Raw genomic sequence first — 23,234 nt, 5'->3', positions numbered from 1 at the left:
TTCAAGGACAACAAGGGAAATAGAAGGAGGACATTGAGAATACAAGGAAAGGAAGGGAAATACAAGAACAACATGGGGAATGATAATAAAATCAGGTGAACACGAGGATAAGGAGGGAAATACAGGGAGAAGAAGAGAAATACAAGGTCAACTAGGGAAATAGAAGGAGGACATGGGGAATAGGAAATGAAGGAAAATTTAACAACGATATGGGGATTGTTAATAGAACCAGGGGAATACAAGGAGAGGAAGGGAAATACAGGAAGAAGAAGAGAAATACAAGGACAACAAGGGAAATGGAAGGAGGACATGGGGAATACAAGGAGAACAAAGGAAATACAAGAACAGTATGGGGAATGCAAATAGAAACAAGGGAATACAAGGAGAAGAAGGGAAATACAGGGAGAAGAAGTGAAATAGAAGGACAACACGGGAAATAGAAGGAGGACATGGGGAATACAAGGAGAACCGGGGAAATACAAGAACAAAATGGGAAATGCAAATAGAAACGGGGGAATACGAGGAGGAGGAGAGAAATACAGGGAGAAGATAAGAAATACAAGGACAACTAGGAAAATAGATGGAGGACATGGGGAAAAAAGTAGAAGGAGGGATATACAAGAACAATATGGGGAATGCAAATAGAAACAGAGGAATACGAGGAGAAGAAAGGAAATACGGGGAGAAGAAGAGAAATATAAGGGCAAAAAGGGAAATAGAAGGAGGACATGGGGAATACAAGGACAAGAAATAAAAATACAAGAACAACTTGGGAAATGATAATAGATTCAGGTGAATAAGAGGAGAAGGAGGAATATGCAGGGAGAAGAAGAGAAATACACGGACAACAAGGGAAATAGAAGGAGGACATGGGGAATACAAGTAGAAGAAGGGAAATAAAAGGAGAACATGAGGAATGCAAATAGAATCAGGGGAATACTAGAAGAAGATGGGAAATACAGGGAGAAGAAGAGAAATACAAGGACAACAACGGAAGTTGAATAAGGACATGGGGAATAGAAGGAGAATAAGGGAAATACAAGAACAGTAGGGGGAATGCAAATAGAAAAAAGGGAATACAACGATAAGAAGGGAAATACAGGGAGAAGAAGAGAAATACACGGACAACAAGAGAAATACTAGAGGAAATAGGGAATACAAGAACAATATGGGGAATGCAAATAGAACCGGGGTAATACAAGGAGAAGAAGGGAAATACAGGGATTAGAAGAGAAATACAGGGACAAGGGATATAGAAGGAGGATATAGGGAATACAAGGAGAACAAGGGAAGTAAGAGAACAACATGGGGAAAGCAACTACAACTAGGGGAATACGAGGAGAAGGAGGGAAATACATGGAGAAGAAGAGAAATACAGGGACAAAAAGAAAGTAGAAGGAGGACATGGGGAATAGAATTAGAACCAGGGAATACAAGAAGAGTATGGGGAATGCAAATACTACCAGTGGAATACAATGAGAAGAAGGGAAATACAGGGAGAAGAAGAGAAATACACGGACAACAAGAGAAACACTAGAGGAACATAGGGAATACAAGAACAATATGGAGAATTCAATACAACAAGGGGAATACAAGGAGAAGAAGAGAAATACAGTGACAACAAGGGAAATAGAAGGAGACCAATCTAAATTCAAGAAAAATATGGGGAATTTAAATAGAACCAGGGGAATACAAGAAGAACACGGGAAATACAGAGGGAAGAAGAGAAATACAGGGACAATAAGGGAAATAGAAGGAGGACATGAGGAATACAAGGAGAACAAGGGACATAAGAGAACAACATGGGGAAAGCAACTACAACCAGGGGAAAACGAGGAGAAGAAGGGAAATACAGAGGAAGAAGAGAAATACACGGAAAACAAAGGAAATAGAAGTAGAACATGGGGAATAGAAGGAAAACAAGGGAAATATATGAACAATAAGGGGAATTCAAATAGAGCCAGGTGAATACAAGGAGAAGAAGAGAAATACAAGGTCAAAAAGGGAAATAAAAGGAGGACATGGGGAATACAAGGACAATATGTGGAATGCAAATAGAACCAGATGAATAGAAGGAGAAGAAGGGAAATACAGGTATGAGAAGAGAAATTCAAGGACAACAAGGGAAATAGGAGGAGGACATGGGGAATACAATGAGGACCATGGAAATACAAGAACAATATGGGGAATGCAAATAGAACAAGGGAAGAAGGGAAATAGAGGGAGAACAAGAGAAATAAAAGGACAACAAGGGAAATTGAAGGAGTACATGGGGAATACAAGGAGAACAAGAGAAATAAATGAACAACATGAGGAAAGCAATTACAACCAGGGGAATACGAGAAAAAGGAGAGAAATAGAGGGAGAAGAAGAAAAATACACAGAAAACAAGGGAAATGCTAGGAGAACATGGGGAATACAAGAACAATATGGGGAATGCAAATAGAACCAGGGGAATACAAGGAGAAGAATGAAAATAAAGGGAGAAAGAGAGAAATATAAGGACAATAAGGGAAATAGGAGGAGGACATGGGGAATGCAACGAGAACAAGAGAAATAATTGAACAACATGGGAAAGCAACTACAACCAGGGGAATACGAGGAGAAGGAGAGAAATACAGGGAGAAGAAGAAAAATACACGGATAACATGGGAAATGCAAGAAGAACATGGGGAATACAAGAACAACATTTGGAATGCAAACAGAAACACGGGAATACAAGAAGATGAAGGGAAATACAGTGAGAAGGAGAGAAATACACGGACAACAATGAATGTAGAAGGAGGACATGCGGAATAGACGGAGAACAAGGGAAATACTTGAACAATATGGGGAACGCTAATAGAACCAGGGGAATAGAAGGAGCAGAAGAGAAATACAGGGAGAAGAAAAGAAATACTTGGGACAACAAGCAAAATAGAAGGAGGATATGTGGAATGCAAGGAGAAGAAGGGGAGTAAGAGAACAACATCTGGAAAGCAACTACAATCAGAGGAATACGAGGAGAAGGAGGGAAATACAAAGAGAGGAAGAGAAATACAAGGACAACAAGGGAAATGCAAGGAGAACATGGAGAATACAAGGAGAACAAGAGAAATACTATAACAACATGTGGAAAGCAAGTAGATCCAGGGGAATAAAAGGGAAAAATAAAAATAAAAGGAGAACATAGGAAATACTAGGAGAGTGTGTGAAATACAAGGAGAATAATGGGAATACAAGGAAAGAAAGGAAGTAAAAGAAGAACATGGGGAATGCAAATAGAACCAGGGAATTACAAGGAGAAGAAGGAAAATACAGAGAGTGGAAGAGAAATACAGGGACACCAAGGGAAATACAAGGAAGACATAGGGAATACAAGGAGAACAAGGGAATGCAAATAGAACCAGGGGAATAGAAGGGGATCATGGAAAATAAAAGGAGAACATAGGAAATACAAGAAGAGCATAAGGAATTCGAAGAGAACAAGAGGATTACAAGGCGAAGAAGGAGATAACGGGAAGAATAGGGTGAATGAGAAGAAAATGAGGAAAATAAGAGAGAATACGGGGGATACGAGAAGACCAAGAATAATAGGAGAACATGGAGAATTCGAAGAGAACATGTGGAATTTTAAGAGAAGAATTTCTTTACCGGAAGAATAGGGGGAATGCGAGGAGATTAGGAAAAATATGAGGAGAATACGGGAGATATAAGGAGAATCGGAGGATGCAAGGAGAAGAAGAATAATACAAGAAGAAAAGGGAAATACAAGGAGAATTTGAAGAAAACGAGGTGAATAAATGTATTATTAGAAGAACGGGGGAACGGGAGGAGAACAGGAGAGGATACGAAGAGAACAGAGGAATACGAGGAGAATAGTGTGATACGAGGAGATCTGGGGAAATACGGGGAGAATACGGTGTGTGAGAGGAGTGCAGAGAAAATACGCGATAATATGGAATAAGAGGAGAAAATGTGAGATTACAAGGAGAGTAGGCACCATGTAATGAGAACAAGGAGAATACATGGTGAACAAGGAGAATAGGCCTACGGGAAGAAAAGGGAGCTTACGAGTAGTAATGCGGGATACTACGAGAACAGGAGGAATTAAGGAAAATCAGGCTAACAGGGCGAATATAATGACAGAAAGCAGAATCCAAGGAGTACAAATGAAAGAGAAACAAAACAAGAACAATACAAGAATAAGAACAGTAATACAAGCAGGAGAGAAAGACGAAGGTAAAATTCTGAAGTTATGGAGAAAAATTATAATACAAGGAGGTAAAAGACATGCAATGATAACATCGAGATGCAAAACGAATAAGATGAAGAAAAGAAGAAAGATGGGAATAGTGGAGAGAAATGGAAAGAGACTAGTAAACAAAGAATAGAAAGTGAAGAAGAGGAATGGAATGAGACAGAACGGAATGAATACATGCAGAAAACGTGAAATACAAACAGAACCGTGGGAGTGCAAGGAGCAAAAGAGGAACACGAGAAATAGGAGAGTCCAGGGAGAACAAGGGGAATGCAAGCAGAACAAACAAGATAAATACCAGGAGAATACAGGAATAACAAGGGACATACAATGACAACAAGCGGCATACAGGAATAGCAGACGGAAAACAGGGAAATATTCGGAATGCTAAGAGAGCAACCTGGATACAAGGTTAACATGGGAACTACAAAAAGAAAAAGAGGAACGCAGGAAAGCCAAGCGGAATACAAAGATAACTATGGGAATACAGGTCGAACAGAGGGAATGCAAGAGAATACAGGCAATTGAAGGAGATTAAGTGGAGTACAAGGAGAACAAGTTGAAATCTAAGCGAAGAAGGAATTAGAAGGACAAGAAGGTGAATGCAAGAATAACAAGAGGAATAGAAGGAGAGTAAATCGTTCGAAGGACAGCAAAGGGAATATTAGGAATACAAGGGAAGACAATGAAAACAAGGAGAACGCAAAGAAAACAAGGGAAGCCAGTAGAATGAAAATGTAAGTGTAGGTGACGGTGAATAAGGCAAATACGAGAAAATGGAATACGTAGAGAATAAGAGAAATACAAGAAGAAAAAGGAGGGGAATGCAAGGAGAACAGGATTAGTGAAAAGGAATAAAGGAAAAGGGAAGGATAAACGGGAGAGACTGGAATAGGAACAGAAATGCAAAGCGAACAAGACGAATATAAGGACAATAAGGGGTCTGCAAGAAAACAAATGGAAGGAAAAGAAAACAAGAGGAATTCAAGAAGGAAAAGTTAATACAAGGAGAACGAGGAGAAAAGGAGATGTAGATGAAAAGATAAATTGAAGGAGGAAAAGGACATAGCCTACAATGAAAACAAGAAGATGGAAAACAAAATAATGTGAATGCAAGGAAAATGAAAGGGAAAAAATGGGGAGAAAAAAGGGAAGGGGGACAGGAATACAAGCAGAACACTTGGAGTACAGGGAGAACTATGTGAGTGCAAGGAGAGAAAAGGGAATACAAGCAGGATAAGGGGAATCCATCGGAGTATATAGAGAGAAATCAAAATACAAGGAGAGAGTACTATGAGAGAAAGGAGAATACAAGCAGAAAAGTGGAATACAAAACGAAGGTGTATAAAATAGAGCACACAAGGAGAATACGAGCAGGCCAAGCAGCATACAGGGAGAACAAGGAGAATACAGTGAGGAGAATCGCTGTATAAGGATAACTAGAGGTATAGAAAAGAACAAACGGGAGAAAAGGAGACATACAAGGAGGAAAAGGGAATATCAGGAGAACAAGGAGACTACGAGGACAACAGTGTAATAGCAAGAGAGCAGGGGGACATAAAGAGAACACAAGATATATGAGGAGAACAGGGGAATGCAAGAACAGGGAGATACGAGGGGATTAGGGGGCTTATAAGGAGAGCAGGAGGATACGAGTAGAACGGGGGGTTACGAATAGAAGATGGGAGATAGGCCTACGAGGAGAAAACATGGAGAATATGGGAAGACGAGAAGAGTAAAGAGAATTGGAGGAAAATAGTAGTGGGATTGGGGGGTAAGCAATAACAGCAAGGAGGATACTATGAGAACAGAGGCATACGTAAAGAACAGGGATATAATACAAGGAGAACAAGAGGAATATTTGGAAATTAGGGGAGAATAAGAGAAGAACAACGGAGATACAAGGAGAACAAGTGGAATCCCTAACAACAATTTAATAGCTACTGGACAAGTGTAATATCAGGGGAACAAGGTTAATATCTGGGAATAAGGGTAACACCTGGAGAACAAGGAGGAATACCTGGAAATTAAAGCGAATACCTGGAGAACAGGCGAAATAACTGGATTAGAAAGTAATAGCAAGAACAAAGGAAATATAAGGGAAATGTAAGGACAACTAAAGGAATACATAGAGAACAAGTGTATACAAGGGAAACAGTTTTAATAAAAGGAAAACAAAGGGAATAGAAGGGAAAATAAGGATAATGCAAGGAGAAGAAGGAGCATGCAATTAAAACAAAGAGAATGCGAGAAGAACAAGGGAAATTCGGGGAAAACAAGGGAAATGCAAGGTAGACAACGGAAGTAAAATGGAAACAATGAGAATGCAAGAAGAAATGCAGAAAAGGGGCAATGCATTGAGAAAACGGGGTATACAAAGAGAACAAGGTGAATTGAAAGAATGCATATGACATTCAAAGAGAAGAAATGGAAAGGGAAATAAAATGAGAAAAACGGAATACGTGGAGAACGAAGGGAATGCAAGGAGAACAAGAGAGGCGGATGGAAAGAAAGGAGAAAACAAGGACAGCAAGGGAAATACAAGTATAACATGGGAAATAAAAGGAGAAAAGGTAATATAAGAACAACATGTGGAAAGCAAGTAGAACCAGGGGAATGGAAGTGAAACAAAGAAAATAAAAGGAGAACATAGGAAATATAATGAGAGCATGGGGAATTCGAAGAGAAGAAGGGGATTACGAGGCGAAGAAGGAGATAACGGGAAGTATACGGCGAATACGAGGAGAATGGGGAAAATACGAGAGAATACGGGGAATAAGAGGAGAAAACGGGAGATACAAGGAGGACAAGGGAAAACTAGGAGAACATGGGGAATTTCAAGAGATGGTGATTACTGGAAGAGTAGGGGGAATGCGATGAGAATTGGGAAAATACGAGAAGAACACGGGAGATATAAGGAGAATAGGAGTATGCAAGCAGAACAAGATTAATACAAAGAGAATGGGAAATACAAGCAGAATTTGGGGAATTCGATGCTCGACTTTAATGTCAACCATGATCGCGACACTACCATGAAACGGCGTACTCTAGAACCAAGGCTCAAAAGCAAACTAAAGGAGACAGAGCCAGTGTTGCTAAGTCGATTCTTAAAACCCCGCTAAAATACAGTAGAAAAACTGCGAAATTGCTATACTATCAATGTAAAAATAAGATTATTTTGCAGCTGTGAGTGTTAAAAAACGCTAAATCCCTATATGAACAATACAATTTTCATAAATTTTACCCTCTACGCCATCGTTGTCAGACACAGCCTAAACGGAGCGGAGCGCTCCACGATAACTCGTTGCTTGCTCCGGTGCTTCCAGAGACATAAGCAAGTTCACGCTCCGACTGGACGACTCTAGCACCACAACCGGTTTCGGAGCTTACAACTCAGACATTACTGCTCTACGCTAACACTTAAAACACTAGATCCAGCGGAAAAACCGCTGAATTGGCAACACGCAGAAGAACGAAACGAAAGATGGTTGCTACGAAAGGATCGATGTCAACCACATTCCAGTACCAACCTCCTCCCATATGGCTGCGAAATAGGAGATGCTGGTATCGTATTTAATTGTCACACCTCGTACACTTAAAAATCACTACTTCTACATGGAAGAGAGCATGGGGAATTGGAAGAGAAAAAGGTGATTACGGGAACAATAGGAGCAATGCGATGACAATAGGGACACAATACAAACACAAACAACAACAAAATAAGCTAAGGAAAATACCACACTTCTCCTTCTTCTCCTTCCTCTTCTTCTTTTTCTCCTTTGTCTCCTTCATTTTCTCCGTCTTCTTCTCCTTCTCCTTCTCCTCCTCCTCCTCCTCCTCCTCCTTCTTCTCCTCTTTCTCCTCCTTCTCTACTCTGGTTTCCTCACCTGTTTCGTAGTCCACAAACAGAATTTCTGCAAAGAGCAAGATGAACTTGATCGTGAAGCGTGCATTCACTGTCTTGCATTGAATGTCATATTAATAGGAAGAGAATTCGTAAGCTAGTCATGCAAAAACATTTTGTACACTTTGCGACAAAAAGAATGGGCCGAATCTTGGTCGATAGAAATGCTAAGTTCTATTGCGCGGTTCATTCGGGTAAACGTAACCCACTGCAAGGCATTGCTGTGGTGTCTCTTCATTGAAAGTCGTCCATCTATAATGTAGTACACCTTACGAGCAGTGTGTGGTCCAGTGGTAAGAAGTCTGACATCCGTACCAGAGGTTGTGAGTTCGCTTCCCGGTACGGTAAAAGTATTATGTTTTTATTTTAACTTTTACTTAATTTATTAGTTTAAACTTGAAATGGCATTTGTTAACAAACTTCGTTATACCTGCCTTGTAAAAATATTATTGCCCATCACCCGTGGGATATTAATAGGTGAGACCTGGTCTGTATAAACAAAAATATTTGTTTCACATTCTAAAAAACCGGACGCATATCAAACACAAATAAATAATTAAATTAACAAAATCAAACAATTTTTTAATATATTAACAAAACAAGGCCTGTGATGGGGACTAGTATCTCGTCCACAAACCGCCTGCGTAAATAACTGCCCTCATTCTGCGCGGCATGGAGTCCACAAGATTATGGAATAGGTCTAAATTCTTGGCCACCTCCTCCCACGCATCTAGAACTCTGTCCCACAATTCCTCAGGTGTCCGAACGGGTGGTTGTTTTGTCCAATTAGAGCATAGGATCCTTTTGACTGCAACCCACAAATTTTGAAACTGATTCATATCTGGTGAATTTGAAGGACAGTCGACTGGGTCGACATTACGCCTCCTCGTAAACCATCTTTGAATCCGGTTGGCGGTGTGTATGGGATGATTATCCTGCTGGAAGAAAAGTGTTGCTTCTGGATATCGTTTTCCGTTGTATTAACAGATACCAGTATTCCTTGAAAGAAAGAGGGAGGTTTATTATTTATTAGAGTTTGGGCATATTCTAAGAGATATCGCCACATAATTATAGCTTTGCGAGACACATATGATGGCAAATTAGTAATTAAAAAAAGAAGATTGGGGGAGATTCGGAACTTGAGCTACTAAAATCCACTTGTTCAATAGACCAATGCCGTAACGACGTATGCTACTGTGACTTGTTAATATCAGTTCGGCATAATACATGGTTTTCCTGTTCATATTCGCTCCGGTTGATTTTGTATTTATCAATTTTATTATTTCACTCTTCAAGGGCCCTGGTTTATCTAGAATCAACCCGCCATTCGATTTTATTAGATATTTTAGACTCATAAACAAAATACAGCAAATTTAAATGGTTTAATATGTGTTACCTAGTGAACTACGGCTTTGACGAGACGAGCATGCGCAATGTTATGTTTCTGGAACTTAGAAATTGTCGGCCGGCCCATTCTTTTTGCCGCTAAGTGTACATGTTTGAACACCAGGGGTCTCCAAAGAGCGTATCGTCATTCATGTTCTCGATGCTGCCCCCCGAACACAGTGTGCTGTAAGATTAGAGAAGGGGAAGAGACTCGTACCTCAACAGATGAGTGATCGCGTCAACGGTCTACTTATGTTTACAAATAATAACATCAAAAGAATAAGAAATATCATACTTTTGTATATATTATTTTGACATACTATGAAACTGGAGCCCCTTCTGTTGCTATTGACACAAGTCATTGCAAATTCAACCTCTTCTGTTCTATGGTGCCTTTCAGTGCTTGGAAAAGATCTTCTCCAGTTGTATTTTGTAATTACATCTAGAAGACATTCAGACGCAGTACAATGTTCATTAACTCCTCGGATGAAATTGGCTAGGTAAGCTTCGTCATTTCTATCTGTGCTTTCGTCCAATGCATTTGAGTAAGCTACAAACTGGTTAATTGTGGTTTCGACTTCAGATTCAATTACATTTACAATCTTGAAATTCCTTCTCTGAACTGTAATTGGAAACAATTTAATTTTCTTAAACTTTGACTTTGTTCTGGACACAGTATTTTAGTAGCGTTCTGTATGCACGATTTTACAAATTATGCTTCTCTAAAGGGCTTCATTGATTTTCCAACATAGCTAGCAAGAAGATTTTTTTTTTTTAAGACTGAGGACACGTGTGAGATTTGTGTTTGTATTTTCTTGTTTTATATTTATCAAAATATTTGTAGGTCTAAGCATTTCACCTAAAATTAAACAAAAAATCTATAAGTATGTCGTGCGGAACTGAGTGTAAACGTATTGTAATATACTGATTATTATGTATGTATAACCAACAGTTATGCAGATAGCCCCAAAATAAATTATTTTCACATGTCCAGCATGCCTGTAATTCTATGATATTCTTTGTGAAGAATCGAGTATTGTCGTCGCATGTTAAATTTTAACACACCTTTAAGAATTTTCGAACAAATTAAGCATTTCACATTCTCCCCACTAACACAAAAAAATTTCTCATCCTCTTCATCCTTGAATGCACTACGTCCATGATTAGAAGACGTTGTGAAACGGTGGAACACGCCGACCAACACAATGATAATGGCAGTCCGCCACTGCTCTTCGTTTGCGCATAAACATTGAGTACAGTACAGGTGGAGATGGGTGAGGCGGAGCGCGCTCGTTACGTACTGGCTTCGGTTCCGTTCAGGGGCTTATTCGCGAGTACGGTTTTGGAGACGTCTGGTCTACACTGACAAATACTTAAAGTTACTGGTACATATGTTTGCACATTTCAGGCGTTCTATATGAACTGGATTCCTATGCAATAGTTTCTTCAGTTTTAAAATCACGACTTCACCCACTGTACTAGTTTCTGTAGAAGCGAGTCAATGACACCAATGGCATCTTTCAGTTGTGGCGACGAAGATTCCAAGTACTCAATATATTTTTGAAACGTCACTGATATGTGCCTTGAGGAAAGCAAAGGAGCCATAACCTACATGTCGCTGCTAAGTACAGATTTTGCCTTAGGGATTGAGGTAGCCTCCTCCTTGTGGAGGGTGTTCTCTCTCTCTCCCTCTCCCCCCCTCTCTATGTATTGATATGTCTCTCAAAATTGAAAAGAAATCAATATATAACGCAGTAAATGCAAGATAATCCTTATGAACTATGATTTAGTTTCTTGTAGGTACTAAGGTCCGATTGAGGTATTATTTAGGTTCAACAGAATTCACATATATGACACCTAGGATCATGTTTCGGAAAAGTATTGAAGTAATTGGGAGTTCAGAAGTAAGGGGGAAAACGGTAAAACCTATAAATCCGGTCCCTGTAAAGTGCTCAATAGTCCATTTTGTAGTTGGAAGTCCATTTGTTATTTTTAATTATGTTTTTCAATGACTTACTACGTTTCATTGTTGTGGATGCGGTATAATCTTTTAAAGTATATGTGTAAACGACAGACAAAAAAAAAAGGCAACAGGCACAATAGGCTACCGCATTCCTGTCCTCACTACCTGCACACTGGGATATAAAATGTAATAATAAATATCATTCGTTTCGAGTTGCATTTTGTCGTTTATTTTAGCATTATATTTACTACCATATTAAAAACTAGAAAATTGCGTGTTAAATTAATGTTCTTCCTTTCTGTAAAGAAGTCAATTCAAATATTTAACAGCAGGTTCTACGAACTGTGACAAAATTTAACAAGCGGTTTGGGCCAACTGGCTGAATGGCACTACTCCATAAATCTATTCTTCGCAACCAGCAATCCAACTTGTGCGCAGCTGAAAGCGCCACCGCTTCAGGATGTAAACAATAAAATTACTGTAACCTACCTTCTTCAGTGCTCAAAGTCATCGTGCTTGCATTTCTGCCCAGATGGCGACCGCTGGACGTCGGGTTGACTTCATGCATGAGCTCCTTGTGAATCCGTTTGGCCATATCTGAAATGCAACACAATTCTGATTTTAATTCGTCGTAATAAATTGAATGTTAGCTAATGTAATGAACAGGATAAATAGGTATCATATTAAGTAGACAGTATGTACGTTATCTAACTATTAACTATAAGTAAATCATAAAAGTGAAGCTTGAAAAGGAATCAAAAGTTGAAGCGGGTATTAAAGTTACTTCTAACGCACATGTACCCTTAAAGAAAATAAATTGAATGAAATGAACTAAAAGTATTGGTAATTTTTTTAATTCCGTTTAAAGATTGAAATTAATTTATCCTTATTCTTTTATTTACAGTAAAAATCGAAATTTTTCGTAGATGATAGCGCCACCACTTCATGATGTAAAGAATTACTGTACCTTCATAGCGACTCATCTTGCTCCACAATGTGATTATGCTTCGTTCTGTCTCGTCCTTGTCTTGACTGCTCGACGTCTCGCTGTCTTCGTGTCCACCTAAAATGCAATATAATTCTGAGTTTAAATCGTCGTAATAAACTGACTGTTAGTTAATGTAATGAAAAGGATAAATGCAGTATATTAAGTAAGTAGTCAATGTGTACGTCATCAAACTATTAACAATAACTAAATCATAAAAGTGAAGTTTGAAAAGGAATCAAAAGTTAAGCGCGTAGTAAAGTTATTTGTAACGCACATATAGCCTTCAGCTCAGTACAATATAACGTAATATTGTTCCGACCATTTTAGGTTCCCGAATAACAAACAAGTCATTACGAAGCTAACAGAGCAGTGTGATCATTAGACCGCGGGCGTGCGGGCCCTAATACGGCGATTGCAGTTGACTATGCAGACGGGTATTGAGTATGACGTAAGTCTCTCTTGCCTTTCGCCGTACTGTTCCGTGCATCGAACCCGAAACATTCAGAGTGTGTTTAGCTGTCAGATTGTAGAGTTGCGTGTGTGAAATGACACATATTGCAATGCCTAAAACAACTCGTTCACGAAGTGCAATACTAAATAATTTAGTGGAACAATTCGGACGCGATATATTTAGGCTATTATGCAGGGACATCATTTTATTTTTACTTCAATTTTTATTGTACCTGAGTTTTTGAATGTACTTCACTCCCACCCCCTCTACTAGTAAACTTCCAACCGTTCTCCACACAGAACCAAGCGTATAAAGTCAAAGTCGCCTTACGGTCATAGTAAGCAAACAGTATTGAGTTAGTGAGTATAGTACGTTCCAGAAATATGTTCGCTTTCAATATTCAATCATATTCTCACACAGGTACTGTCGCCCGTTTGCCTATATCGCATTCCGGTTTCCCCCACCCACTTCTGCCCGTCCCTTTGTGGCTGGGATGTCTTAGCTCTTTTCTGAAAACATTAATTTCTGTTAGAAATTTGACGTGTACGTAATATTATACAACTGTTTAAAATAACTTAAATAAAAGGGCCACGTTAAGTAATTAACTGTCACGTGATTTCCCCACCTTTCTACGACCCTGCGACAAAACCACTTGGACGGACAGTAGATAGCATGTCTGAATAATTTTATCTTTTCGGATCGGGCAGAAGTGAAGATTGAATTTACAGTACGTAAGGTACTCTTTTATAGAGTAGGTACAGAATTATTTCAACATGAGTTACTAGTACGAAAGACGAAACTGGTGATTGGAATTAGGTATAATACTCTATGTGCGATAATATGCAAAAAAGAACTGAAACCTGTATAGAAATTAACGGCCATCACTTTAAAATATGTGTTTAAATATCCATATTATGATTATTTTTCAATTTAACTTCATTCTCTATATTGTACGTTAATGTGCTTTATACAGTATAATATGCACTGCATAATGAATACGTCCGCATGGAAAGTTCCGTTCGTGAGTAAAAACACACATTGTTAATACTGTACTGTATTTTGATTTAAAAAAAACCTAATGACAATTATCAAACTCAAAATCGCGATATTTCGTAGTTTACGTAAATGGATGAACTACTTTTCATCCCTCCTATACCTAGTAAAGTGATTTGTTTGTATCTTACGCCAGTATCATCGAACTCCAGTCTTGCAAACGGTGTTTTCGGTTCACAACCTTTAAGGCAAAGGTATAGGCAGGTTAATATTAGAAATGTTAGTAAAAATAAAATGATGTCCTTGTAGAAGGAGAAAGTGTTGTATGTGTTGTGTGTAATTTCAGATTCTTACGAACTAAGAAGTACTATTTTGAAAGACACTGTGATAGTAAAGGACAAAAGGAAAATGTTGAACGCAATTCAAACAAGAACCAATCGAGTTCAAATAGTCGGTCGCAATTCAATATAGACTTACGTGACATGTTGGTACACACAAACAATCCATTCAGAACTTTAGACAACCCCCACTTTAGATCATTTCTGGAAAAATACACAAATAAACATATTCCAGGAGAAGCAACAATACGTAAAGAATATTTACAATTTCGTACCAGAATACGATTGCCAAAATTCGAGAAAGCCTGAACGATCAGAAAATATATGGGTTTCAGTTGATGAGTCTGCAGACGTCAGTGGTAGATATGTGGCAAATGTGGTGGTCGGTATACTTTCCGAGACCTATGTAGGGAAGAAATTTGTGCTAACTTAAGAGAAACTGGAAAAGGTAAACCATGCAACTATTGTCCAAGTTTTTTATAAGGCTGTGCGCTTTTTATGGCCGGAAAGGATTAAATATAATAATGTACTTCTTTTTTTCACTGATGCAGCTCCATATATTATTAAGGCAGCAAAACAACTTAAAGAGCGGTATTCCAACATGGTGCATTTAACTTGTCTGGCGCACGGACTGCAAAATTCCATCGACATCGCATCAATTACATAAGTACGAAATGTATGATTATTATATGTATGCAATTCATATACTGAAGACTGTACTTCCGAAGTACACACAGTGAGTTGCTTACCTGAGAGTTCATTACACTCGCCACGGAACGCTCCAGTCATACTTAACTTGACGGTAAAGGGCCCGCACTCCCGCGGTTTAGTGATCATTAAAAATGTTTTCCATTTTCATTTTACTTCTAAACAAACTTTAAAAGCGCTCTCCGCTAAAATTTACAAAACAGTAGATAGAACCATGTTAGCCTGAGCACTCGATTGTTCGGCTTGGTTAAGTGGTCATGATTTTACCGCCAAACATTGGGTTGAGAAAAAATAGTTCGAACTTTTTATTATGTTTCCTTATTAAACGGCAAAATAAGACGGAGTTGTTAATCTAGTTTGAGACAAAGTGCCACATAAGCTTTAAAAATTCTAGAGCACTCGTAATTACCAACTACATTGAAGATAACAAAGCAAATGCATGAGCTTATATTGCAGTAAGTCTGTTTCCGTTCACACATTAATTTCAGTGCACTCTAGTGCCAGCTAGAGGGAAAGGTATTTCTCGGGACTGAGGTGTGAAAAAAATACGAACCAAGAATAAACGTACACTCCTTTCCTGTTGCATGGCCATAAAAATGATTAATTCATAATATTATAGCAACAAATATTTTTAAGCGTGATGTGCCTGTCGGGATATAAAAGCATTAAGTGGAAAATGCGACCACACGCGCTTAATTATCGCCACATTGAGTGGAGCCAAGGGACGGAGCGTGAGATTCAGACATATTTTTAGCACATGAAGAAAAAGGCCGCCAAACAAAACGATAGTTTTAATGGTTGGTAACATTAAGGAGAGCACATAATGTAGTACTACTGCAACAGAATTTCTTAACTATGAACAAGTGGGGAAGGAAACACAGAAAGACGCGAGGGCGATCTATCTGAAACTGGCTCTTAGACTTACAATTTGTAATACGTTTAAAAAGACGACGAAACCTACGAAATTCATTTCTTAAACGGGGACAGCAGCCACCCTTCGCACATCTCTTATATTCTTCTTCTTTGACGAATGGTAGTCCAAACATGCAAGCTTCCTCGTTTTCTTTTTCTTTTTCGAATAATGTCGCTGGCGTGGAAGCTGGTATGGGACCCATGAACGCTGCCATGGGAGGTCGAAAGGCCGCTGGGTTGTAGGCTGCAAGAAGCAAAACAAACTTGATCGTTAAGCATGTGTCATTGCATTCATTGGCTTTTCAGTGAAAGGCATTATTAATAGCGATAAAGATTCGTATGCAAGTGTATATTTTTTGCTGTCCATTTGAAAGTCATACAAAATCTTTTTTTTTTTTTTTAATGTTTTGAACGAATGTAATGACGAATAGTCAAAATTAATTGTATTTATTTTTTAATATTTCGGGCGATTCTGTATGTAATAGACTATTGAGCATGCTATGTAGCATATTTTCAGTGTTTGTGTCATAAAGCCACAAATTAGTATATCGATGGCCTTATTGATATTTACAAAATGCTCAGGAGACACATAAAACTATTATTATATATACTGTATCTAGTTGAACCACTGAAAATCACAATACTCAGTAAGAATACTATGTACATCTGAAATTACACCTTCTTGTTGATGTGAAAATTCCAATTAACATACACTAATTTGAAACTTACGACGTATATAAAACATGATTTGAATTTGGATTAAGTTCAACGAGCCTTTGAATTTTCACAGCTACAGAAAGCTTCAAAATGCAGGTTTCTCAAAACTTTACATTTTGAGTTTTTTTCACTTTCGTACTCGGCCGCCGATATTGTATTCCTGTTCTGACTGTCTGCACACTTGGATAAGAAACAACTATTTAATAATATGATATAATTGTGTTTACTGCCATATTAAAATGCTACAGAATTTCTTGTTAAAATGTTAAATTAATGTTATTTCTTTCTGTCAAGAACATAATTTGTTTTAACTTCAAACATTTCAGAGCAAGATCTACAATCTGTGACAAATAGAAGTGAGTCGGGCGACTGGTGAGAACTGGCTGAATGACGTCACTGAATAAACGCTCTATTCGTTAGGCCTACTAGTGACAACCTTTCTCAGATAATCAAAACAAAATATTTCAGTTATTTTTTTAATGTGTTGTTTAGTGATTCCGATTGAAGTGATGAAGAAGTTGTGAGAAGAGCTTTAACTATATCGAGAAAGAACAATTATTCCTTTATTGGAGCACTGTTTAAACATTATAATGAACGGTTTAGATAAAGTGCTGAAAAGCTTGAAGTGTTTTAATTATAGTGGGACCTGCCATAAGAAGACAAACGAATAGAAGTCATGCATTGTCAGCAAAGCTACAATTAGCCTACAAATTACTCTACAAATTGGAATATTGATTATTTTCCAACGCCATCAGGTCTTTTTGTCCTAGACCAGCAAGACTAGCAGAATTTTTACCTAATAATCTAATACCAATTCATCAACTGCAATATTTTTTGCTGGCTTTTCTCCGCCACTGCCAGTTCTTCTGACATTGTCAACTTCAGCTTACAAATAAAATATATATAACTACACTAATTTACGGATAGATCAAGTAAAACTGAAACGTATATATATTAGTGAATTCTTCATAAAGTTATAAGTGGCAATTCATGTTGGCAGCAGACCCACTAGCTACATAATATGTTGATATTGTGATATTAACTGTGAACTTGAATTGGTACTTATCAAGGTTGCTTTCTTAATGTTGCGCCAGTAAGTGTTCCTAACGTATGCATAATCTTTGTTCTGAGGTATCATTCGACAGCTTCACACATTTCAAATATTTTCTCTATTCGTTTACTTTATAATTTTTTGTTAATATGCTTGAAAAAAAATTAATGTATTTGACAATTTTTGTACATTGGTACTATAAATTGTGCTTAAATAATTAATATTTCAACAATATTAAACTTATGGAGAGGGTGACGTCCATTAACGTTCCTCAAAGTATCTACAAATTAGTGTCTCTTTTCCTCTTGAGGCGACGATCAGTTCGTGAAGGGGGCAAGTTCCGAGGAATCTGGTTGATTAAGCTGTTAGAATGTGTTGACAATGTTGCATATAACCGTGTGTAGGAAGAATGAATTACAGTCTCTATTTTGGCTAGATCTAGATCTGAATGAAGTTTTTCATTTCTTATGTACCATGGTGCTCCATTGATTATCCTTAGTGCCCGATTTTGGAATGTTTGAATATACTTGATTTTACTTATAGAAGCCGATCCCCATAATGAACATCCATAGAGCCAAATAGGTTTGAGAAGCATTACATATATTAACCTTTTGTTGGAAAGGGAAAGACAAGAGCTGGAAAGTATTGCTTTCAATCGATGAAGTCTGTACCTTAATCTCTGGAGGGTGTAAGTGAGATGTTTATTCCAGGTCAAGCGACTGTCTAGGATGAGTCCAAGATATCGTACTTCTTCATGCTGTGGTACTGGTGAACAGTTGAGGTATAATGGAAGTGCTTTTTCTTTTTTGAGGTATGTGAATGTTACTGTTGATGACTTATTTGTGTTCATGACTGTTCTCCATTTTTTGTTTCATATTTCAATTTCTTGTAGAAAGTTTTGCAGATTGGTTGTCACTTGTTCACCAGTATCTCCTTTGCTAAGGACAGCAATGTCATCAGCGTACTGAGCTACAGTTAGAGAATCTTATTTAGGTGTTGGTATATCATGAGTGTAAATTAAATAGAGAAAAGGGGCTAGAATGCCCCCTTGAGGTACACCTGCAGAAATATATCTAATCTGAGACTGCACACCTTCGTTTATTACTGAATAAGTTCGTCTTCTAAGAAATGATTGAATTAAACGGTAGTATATGTCAGGAAGATGGTTTTTTTTAGTTTGAATAAGAGTCCATTATGCGACCCTTTATCGAACGTCTTCTCTGTATGAAGGAAAAGACCAAACAGATTTGTTTCTTTTCATAGGTGTCAAGAATTATGTCAATAATCCTGTGTAATTGTTGCGGACAGGAATGCATTTTTCTGAATCCAAATTGAGTATTTGGTAACAATGATTCTAGATGCGTTAATAGTCTAGGTAATAACAGACGCTCAAATATTTTTGAAAAGAGAGGCAGAAGACTTATAGGCCTGTAGTCAAATGGATCAGTACGAATTTTATTCGGTTTAGGAATCATCACAATATTAGCTTGCTTCCATGTTGAAGGGAAATATGATAAGCGTATCATTGCATTGTATATCTGTGTTAATAGTACTATAGTTCTTCTAGGCAGTTGCAAGAGGAGAGGTTGTGTTATATAGTCATGCCCAGGGGCTTTTTTTGCGGGTAATCTATTAATCGTGTTTCTGGCTTCAGCTGGAGTGAATAGTTTACAAATTGGAGGCAGTTGTAGAGGCTGGTCTAAAGTATTATTCACTTCTAAAGTTGTAATAGTGTCCATTTTGAATCTTGCGTACATTACTTTTAACAATTGAATATAATTAATTGATTAACTAGTGGACTTACTCGTGTTAATTATGTAAGATTTGTGCGGTTTACAGCTGTTTCAGTGCTTTACGCACCATCCTCAGAGCCTACTAGATCTCGAACTTCTCTGCCTGTTATGTGGGTGTGTTTGATTGTTGAAAGGTGTTGAAGAGTGGAGTCAAATAGTGTGTGTGTACTGAAATTGATCTGTGTGTTGAAAATTTGATTGGGGTGTGTTTTAGTGTGTTTGTATAATTCGTATTGTTCTAGTGTGTTGAGTTTTTGGTTCTTGGATTGTATGTGTAGGATTTCCAGTCCGCATTTATGTTATTGTATGTATGGTTAGCATTGGTTATGTGATCGGCGTATTCTCAACACACAGATCAATTTTAGTACACACACACTATTTGACTCCACTCTTCAACACCTTTCAACAATCAAACACACCCACATAACAGGCAGACAAGTTCGAGATAACGCCGAGATCTAGTAGGCTCTGAGGATGGTGCGTAAAGCACTGAAACAGCTGTAAGCCGCACAAATCTTACATAATTAACATGAGTAAGTCCGCTAGTTAATCAATTAATTGTAATATTATCTTCGTTGTCATTAGTTTTAAATTGGTTTTTCCAAAATTTTGTAAAATATCTCAGTTTTATCATTCGGGCTTGTGAGCCATTGATTGTCATATTTTAGTGGTGGAATCTTTTCAGTTTTTTTAGTAATTTCTCTTGTTTTACGTCATAGACTGCTATCCTTTGAATCTAAGGATTTTAACTGATTGTCAGTTGCCTTTCTGTATAATTCTTTTAGGACTAATTTTAGTTCTTGTGTAGCCTTATTATAATTTTTCTTATGAGGAGGATATTTTGTTCTTTGCCATAGTGCCCTGGCTGATCTTTTCACATATTGGAGCTGTAAGATATATTGTAGAAATAATGTTTTTCTTCGAATTCGATTATGTTTATGTTTATGTTTCCTGTAAACGAATGTGAAATCATTAATATTGTAAACAGTTTAAAAAATAATGTGGCTCCTGGTATTGATGGTATTACAACAAATACCCTGAAACTTATTATCGAAGCTATTTCTAAACCACTTGCCTTTATATTTAATTTGTGCATATTTCAAGGTGTATTTCCCTCAGCCCTAAAACATGCTGTGGTGATACCAATTCACAAGTCTGGTGACAAAAATAATCTTAATAATTACAGACCCATTTCACTATTACCCAGTCTCTCTAAGGTATTTGAAAAATGTATAAAAACACGGTTAATAACATTTTTAGAAAAAAAATAAACTACTAAATGATAATCAATTTGGTTTCAGAAAAAATTTGTGCACTGATGATGCTATTATGGCAGTTACCTCAAAAATAATTCAAGAATTAGATGTAGGAAATAAATGTCTAGGAATTTTTCTAGACTTACAAAAAGCTTTCGATACGGTCAATCACAGTATACTTTTGAATAAAATGGATAGATTAGGAATTAATGGAATTGCTTTAAAATTATTTAAATCTTACTTAAGTAACAGAACTCAAGCAACTAAAATAAATGATCACCTTAGTAAATCACGTAACATTGATATAGGTGTACCTCAGGGGACGATTTTAGGTCCTGTTTTGTTTTTAATATATATCAACGATTTACTTAAAATTGACATTGAGAAATATTCTGGTACTCTGTATTCTTATGCTGATGATACTGTGGTTATATTTAGCGGTTCGAGTTGGAATGAAACTTATCAAAATTCTAACAGTGGTATTAATATTATTAAAGAATGGCTGGTAGCTCACTTGCTTTCTTTGAACGTTTCTAAAACAAAATTAATACCATTTTCATTAACATCACATGGCCTTGAGCAACTAGAAATAAATAATAATATAAGTATAACTATACATGATTGTAACCTACCTACTTGCTCATGTAACGCTTTGAGTATATCCTCACAAGTTAAATATTTAGGCATTATTATTGACCAATATTTAAAATGGGACAAGCATATCTCCTTTCTGTGTAACAGATTGCGTAAAACAATCCACAAATTTTCCATTCTACGCTCTTATTTGCCTGTTTATGTTCTGCGTACTGTGTACTTAGCTCTGTTTCAATCAATAATTCAGTATGGTATTTTAGGTTGGGGAGGAATGGCAAAATCGACTCTCCGTCCTTTAAATCTGCTCCAAAAAAGAATTATCAAAATTTGTCTATATAAACCTTTTGATTACCCAACAAAATTAATTTTTCAGGAATTTGGCGTATCAAATCTAGAACAAATTTATAAACAAAAATTGCTGATTTACTTCCATAAAAACCACAATAAATTTAAATATGATCCTCATGAATACCAGACGAGACAAAACTACAGTTTCTTTCTAAATACTCCCAAATGCCACACAACTGCTGGATTAAAACACAGCAGAAATTTTGGACCCAAAATATATAATACATTAATTAGAGCTTACCCTGAGCTAAGTACACTTAACACACATAGATTTAAGAAACAAATCAGATTAATTATTTAATTGTTTAAGCTAATTGAGTTAAAATTGTTACTCTAATATTCATGTACTTCTGTATTTTCTATTTGTATATAGACCCTGTTATTACATGCTGTATGTATTTTACCATTTATTAATGTGATTGTGCTCAATGAACTCTTGTAATTTTGTGATATATTTTGTATAACTGATCTGAACTGCGCCCGAGCACGAGCTTCTGCTCTTTCGGGCTGCAATGCCTAATGTAGCTCAAGTGTATAGTATTAATAAATATTATTATTATTATTATTATTATTATTATTATTATTATTATTATTATTATTATTATTATTATTATAAGTTTAAACTATTGGAAGAAGCCGTTTTTGCAGCTGTTTTAATATTATTGGTAAGTGTATTTATTGCCATATCTACATCTCTTTTATTTTTAGTGGTATCTTCAAGTTAGTAGATATATCAAGGCAAGATACATATTAATTCCAGTTAAAGGGGTGTCTTATGAGCGTGTATTTATTACATGAATTCGGAATAGCTGCTGATAAAGTCAGAAGAACAGGTAAATGATCTGAACTCAATTCAGGCTGGCTTTCAGGTAGTAGCTCCCTGTAAAGCAGGTTTGAATAATTTCAAGGAAAAATTGTTCCGGAGCCGGGTATCGAAAGCCAGATTTGTATAATACATTCGTTACTGGAGGTACGTTAACAGAAAGCCACAATTTAAAATCACACAGTATTTGTGTGCACTCACTGTTGAGTTCTGGCGTCTTGTCAGCTCATGTAAGTTGTGTGGATATAAAAGGAAAAATTGTGACGGTGTCGTTTATAGTTCCGGGGTAGCTCAGTCGGTAGAGCGTTCGCGCGCTAAGCGAAGGGTCCCGGGACCGATACCCGGCCTCGGAACAATTTTTCCTTGAAATTATTCAAACCTGCTTTACAGGGAGCTACTACCTGAAAGCCAGATTTGTACACTACAAAAATGTTGGAATTGTTTACCAATAAAGAAATCAAGCAAGTCAGGCATATGTCCTGAATCTGGATAATGTGCAGGTTCAAAAGGGTATGCTATTTCCAAATTGAGTTTAAAAATTTGATCATATAGCATATTGTCTCGAGGATTGGTTACGTTGGGTCCCCATCTAGGGTGTTTGCTATTAAAATCACCTCCTAATATGAATGTGAATTTCATTTAATGAACTATCCCCCAAATCAAAGTGGGCGTGACACGCTGGTCCGGAGCAGAATAGACTGAACCTATTTGATAGTCTGTGTTATCAATTTTTATCTCTACTCTTGAAATTCATTCTCTAAAATTGGGG

At 37.2% G+C, this 23,234-nt stretch overlaps 1 non-coding gene across 1 annotated transcript; it reads left to right on the top strand.

Moving 5' to 3' along the window:
* Positions 1–22,745: 22,745 nt before the first annotated feature.
* Positions 22,746–22,818, top strand: TRNAS-GCU (transfer RNA serine (anticodon GCU)). The gene has a single exon. It is a non-coding gene; the product is annotated as a tRNA-Ser (tRNA).
* The last annotated feature ends 416 nt before the right edge of the window (positions 22,819–23,234 follow it).

Source organism: Periplaneta americana, chromosome 2 (assembly GCF_040183065.1).
Source record: "Periplaneta americana isolate PAMFEO1 chromosome 2, P.americana_PAMFEO1_priV1, whole genome shotgun sequence".
NCBI classification, from domain to species: domain Eukaryota; kingdom Metazoa; phylum Arthropoda; class Insecta; order Blattodea; family Blattidae; genus Periplaneta; species Periplaneta americana.
Note: the sequence above shows the minus strand (reverse complement) of the source record. Positions and strands in the feature narration are given on the sequence as shown.